The sequence below is a fragment of the Salvelinus sp. IW2-2015 genome, linkage group LG25 (genome assembly GCF_002910315.2).
Source record: "Salvelinus sp. IW2-2015 linkage group LG25, ASM291031v2, whole genome shotgun sequence".
NCBI lineage: Eukaryota > Metazoa > Chordata > Actinopteri > Salmoniformes > Salmonidae > Salvelinus > Salvelinus sp. IW2-2015.
This window is the reverse complement of record NC_036865.1, coordinates 6,785,946-6,791,326: the sequence shown is the minus strand read 5'-3', so window position 1 is coordinate 6,791,326 and position 5,381 is coordinate 6,785,946. Positions and strand designations below refer to the sequence as shown.

At 40.3% G+C, this 5,381-nt stretch overlaps 1 long non-coding RNA gene across 1 annotated transcript; it reads left to right on the top strand.

Annotated features, from left to right (window-relative positions):
* The first annotated feature begins 732 nt into the window (after positions 1–732).
* On the top strand, positions 733–5,051 carry LOC111951998 (uncharacterized). The gene is made up of 3 exons (XR_002875660.2): positions 733–1,076; positions 4,017–4,150; positions 4,773–5,051. It is a non-coding gene; the product is annotated as an uncharacterized lncRNA (long non-coding RNA).
* The last annotated feature ends 330 nt before the right edge of the window (positions 5,052–5,381 follow it).

The window sequence follows — 5,381 nt, the reverse complement described above, 5'->3', positions numbered from 1 at the left end:
CAGCAAAGAGTTGTCTCCAGGTCCTGATTGGCTCGCTCCGACTGTCCATTGGACTGGGGATGAAAACCAGAGGACAGGCTGGCCGACGACCCATTAAGGARGCAGAACGCCTTCCAGAACCGGGACGAGAACTGGGGACCGCGATCYGAGACCAGATCGAARGGCAGTCCATGGATCCGGAAGACGTGCTGCACCATGAGATGGGCCGTCTCTTTAGCTGAAGGCAACTTAGGAAGGGGAATAAAATGGGCGGCTTTGGAAAACCGGTCTATCACCGRAAGGATGGTGGTGTTGCCATCATCCTAAATTCATCAGCTACATTTAGTTTAGTTATATTGTTGGCTGCCGTAAGGGAAATCGATCTATCTATCTGGCTAACAAGGTAAGCTGATCGTTCTCTACCTTCACATAATGCTAGCTCTGTGGTTATTTGCTGTGCTAAAATAGCCAAATGTAGCTAACACCAGCACCTGAGCAAACGGGAAATAAATGTTGTCTGATGATTTTGTTTAGTGGATCTYGTAGCAATAATTCKATTTGTGTATATAACTTGTTTGTTCAGTTTTTTGGTTGGATCAAGAAATATAAACTTGTAATTTTGTGCTAGCTAGACAACTAACTAGCTAGCTAGCTACCAACTTTGGCATGCTGCAGCGCCAGATCTGACTGCCTATGGAATCTGACTGACCGTCGTGCCGATCTGCATCACGGACAAACATTTTGGAAGTTGATTCGCTGCTTCTCTCCCATAACTCCACCCCATAGTTACTGTTGCTATGACGAATCCGTGCGCGAGAAGGTGTCGCGGGAGAAGGGTCAGATCGGGCAAGGTGCTGCAAGCTAGCTGATGGCTAGTACACCCAGCTAGGTTAGATAACTAGCTCGCTGGATATGGTGAGAGGCAACAGTGTGCTCTGCTAACTAGCCAGCAACCCGTTTTTTATTGTATAAATGAGCTTGATTTGGTTTGTATTTATTTTACTTTTCCATTTTGAATAAAGAAGACTCAGTGGCTACTGGCTCCTAGACTAGGTAACTACATTAACAACAAAGAAGACGTCAACGAACACTCCTAGGTAAGTGTCTTTTGTGTCTTGTAATTTCACATTTGGGAGGTGCATTGAAACAATCAGCTAGTTAACTAGATACCATGGTTATATATACATGTATATATATATATATATATATATATATATATATATATTTTATCACAGCAAGCTAGTAAGTTATGATGCACGAAAGTTAGGTACAATAATATGTTAATTGTGTATATAATCCTCTAAGAAATCCAGTGGTCCAAACCTCCGTCTCTGTTCAAAATGTATTGGACTTTTTACCCTTGTATGATGGTCAAAATTAAGGRGACTAAATCAATGGAGGCCAGAGAAAAATGTGGCCATAAATCAGGAAAATAGCATCATGTCTGCTAGGCTGGATGCTGTGTGCGAGAATTAAGGCTACCGGACAGGTTTACCGTTGAACTCGTCATCTTTCTTTTCAAATCCGTGTGACATAAAACAATATATAAGTAAAGGTGATATCGATTTTGAGACATGACATGTAGTATTTTCATATTTTAGTATATGCTGTTCATATTAATGGGGAGTTCCTGTTCTTAAAAAAAAGAAAAAAAACTAGATAATCTCGCGGAAATTTTTACGGAGCACTAAGTGTACTCCCAAATGTTTTCTTTTCAAAGCCTTTTACATTAATTCAGCTTGTGTCATGCTAATCTTGCTAGTTGCGACCCACAGAAACAACTTGGATGACACGACCACAAATGTAAAATCCTCAAAAGTTTMGGCGATAAAGCTGCTCTGTCAACAGAGCTCGGGGCTTAATTATCTGATGTACAGTATTCGGTTATGAAATACGACTTTTTGGATATAATGTTAATGATATGTTAGAGAAAGACCCCACTAAGATTCAGAAGAATCATATTTGTCTTGGTAAAATGTATTTTATGTCATCACTAAAGCATGTCAWCACCAAAGCACGTTTTCATCTACTGTGGTCAGAGTGGGCTCACACCCTACTAGAGGGGATAACTATGGTAAGGGCATTGTTTGAAATGTCATCATGCTATATAATGTACATGTACAATAGAACATTTTGTTTTACATTTGTTTTACATTTGTTTATTCCCCCCCCCAGCTCTCACAGTGAGTTAGTGTATGTGTGTGTCCGTCTGTCCGTCCGTCTGCTTGCCTGTCTGTCTTTCTGTTTGTTTAGGAGTTTCAAACAACACTTGAGGGCATGTTCACTGAGCAATGAGCAGATGTAGGAGCTCATCCTCATGAAGTTAATCTACAGTATAACAGGTTTAGGTATCCCATATTAGCAGTGGTGTAAAGTACTTAGGTAAAATAATTTAAAYTAATACTTAAGTAGTTTTTGTGGGTATCTTTACTATTTATATTTTTGACTACTTTTACTTTACTACATTCCTAAAGAAAATHATGTACTTTTTACTCCATACATTTTCCCTGACACCCAAAAGTACTTGTTACATTTTGAATGCTTAGCAGAACAGGAAAATGGGCCAATTCACAGATTTATCAAGATAATACGTGGTCATCCCTACTGACTCTGATCTAGCAGACTCACTAAACACACATGCATCTTTAGTAAATGATGTTGGAGTGTGCCCCTYGCCATTTGTACATTTTTTAAACAAAAAATGGTGCTGTCTGCRTTGCTTAATATAACACATTTGAAATGATATATACTTGTACTTTTGATACTTAAGTATATTTTAGCAATTACATTTACTTTTGATACTAAAGTATATTTAAAATCAAATACTTTTAGACTTTTACTCAAGTGGTATTTTACTGGATGACTTTCACTTTTACTTGAGCAACTTTCTATTCAGGTATCTACACTTTTACTCAAATATGACAATTGGGTACTTGTTCCACCACTGCATATTAGGTACTACTGATTGGATGGATAGATAGGTGGAGGGATTGCAAGCATACAGGTAGATACTGTACTGTATCTAACTCTATGTTTCCAAGTCAATGCAAGTCATTACTTGGCACTGATTATGCAACCCAAAGACGCATCATGTGTCACACACTGTGAACAGACRGTGTTTGAAGTACCCTTTCTCCTCATAAGCAGTACTCAAATGAGTTGGACTTAAAAGTCATATTGCTGAGTTGCGTCCCGATTCTCTTCCTTCTGCCAAAGTGTATACTTGTATACTTTTTTGCATGGATTTACCATGGAAATGCCCTTCTTTCCATGCTTACACCAACCCRATGCTTTTAAATTCATGATGAGAAGTGCACACTTAGGGAGAAGGGTAGAGAATTGAGACATACTTCAGCCCTTGTGTGCTCTCTCAACCACCTCTACGCCCAGTACTATACTAAAGGCTACAGCAATATTACAAGATAAGGGCTGTCTACGGCATTAAATAAAATTYAATTATACTCATATCATAGTCCCATCGTCCCCCACTGAGGTTTTCTGTGACATTTTGTTTGTTGCAAGTCAAGCTTTTGTTGTCCCTCACGGTGAAATCGGAGAGGGGAATGTGGAACTGTCTCCGTCCGTTCATACGTTCGTCACACGCAATATCTCAGACAGCACTGTCCCGATTTAATGATGCGTCTTYCCATAMCTATCCGGAATTTACAAAATMACACTAATTGACCCAAGGCGGGAGCTGTAGTAATTAACTGAAATTTGTTAGTCACACGCAAAATCTCAATTGGTGGAGGGGAGGCTGCATTATTTGTGGCGGATTGCATGCTTACTGTTGCCTTCTTTCCGTACCACTAAATATTGTCAATTGTCAACAGTTGGGACAGTACCAGACACTCTGAAAAGTGGCTGATCTATGATATGGACTGGAATTAGTTTGATTCAGTCTCATTTTCCTATTGCTATATTTGAAGGCTACAAAAGTTATTTTTGGAAGAAAAACCTTTTCTATAGAAGTTAATTTGCTCCAGACCTGACAAGTGTGCCTTTCCAACTAATCTATGTTGTGTTCAAACCATCAGGAAACTCTGAGAAAGTAGTGGTTCCGTTGAACAATGGCATTGCTGTGTGTGGACAACCCCAATAGCTCCTCCAGCAGATGCTGCCCCCTCCTGTCTTCCAGATGCCGCTGACCAAGCTGCCCACCATCAAACAGGTGAGGATCCTCTCCCATAGGAAGCAAGGGCTGGYGTGGCAATAAAATGGCCATTCCTGACACCACCAGTCCATTCTTTTTAAGCCCATGAGGGTGATTGTATGAGTGCTTCCTTTGACTCGGGGGTAAAGGGTAGGCTTGTGTCCTGATTGTACACRCTTCTCCCAAAGTGTGCACTGTCATGGATTTGACAACAATGGAAACTCCCTCCATAGCCAATGACAACACCAATCCAATGTTTATAAATCTATGGTGGGGGAGAAGGGTGGTGAATCGGGATGCAGATAGTCTCATTCCCTCACTTCATTTGCCTTTGACCACCTTAGTGCYTTAGACTGACTTCTTCTGGAATAGCTGTGACAATAGTGTTTCGTCTAGTTCACTGTTCCTCATTCTTTGTCTGATGGGCAATAGTGTGTTGTCATCCCTACCTGTGCTGTAACTACTCAATAAGATCATACTTGGGTAAATTTAGTGAATTAATGGTTGGAGCGTACAGTGAACAATAAAAAAGAGGTAGGGTATTTAAATTGTAGTGCAATTGCCTGAGTTGTACATTGGTAATCTGTTTTAGGTTTCCACACATGCTAACCATTGCATAATTTCTGCTCCTTTTTCACAGGTGGTTCCTGGCTGATGATCTGTCTCCATAGCTCAGAGAAACCGAGGAGGAATATCACTTTGTCTCCAATACTACAGTCGTAGCCAAAAGTMTTTAGAATGACACAAAAAGTTTGCTGCTTCAATGTCTTTAGATATTTTTGTCAGATGTTACTATGGAATACTGAAGTATAATTACAAGCATTTCATAAGTGTCAAACGGCTTTTATTGACAATTACATGAAGTTGATGCAAAGAGTCAATATTTGCAGTGTTGACCCTTCTTTTTCAAGACCTCTGCAATCCGTCCTGGAATACTGTCATTCAACTTCTGGGCCACATCCTGACTGATGCAGCCCATTCTTGCATTATCAATGTTGGAGTTTGTCAGAATTTGTGGGGTTTTGTTTGTCTACCCGCCCTTTGGGATTGACCACAAGTTCTCAATGCGATTAAGGTCTGGGGAGTTTCCTGGCCATGGACCCAAAATATAGATATTTTGTTCCCCGAGCCACTTAGTTATCACTCTTGCATTATGTCAAGGTGCTCCATCATGCTGGAAAAGGCATTGTTCGTCACCAAACTGTTCCTGGATGGTTGAGAAGTTGCTCTCGGAGGATGTGTTTGGTAC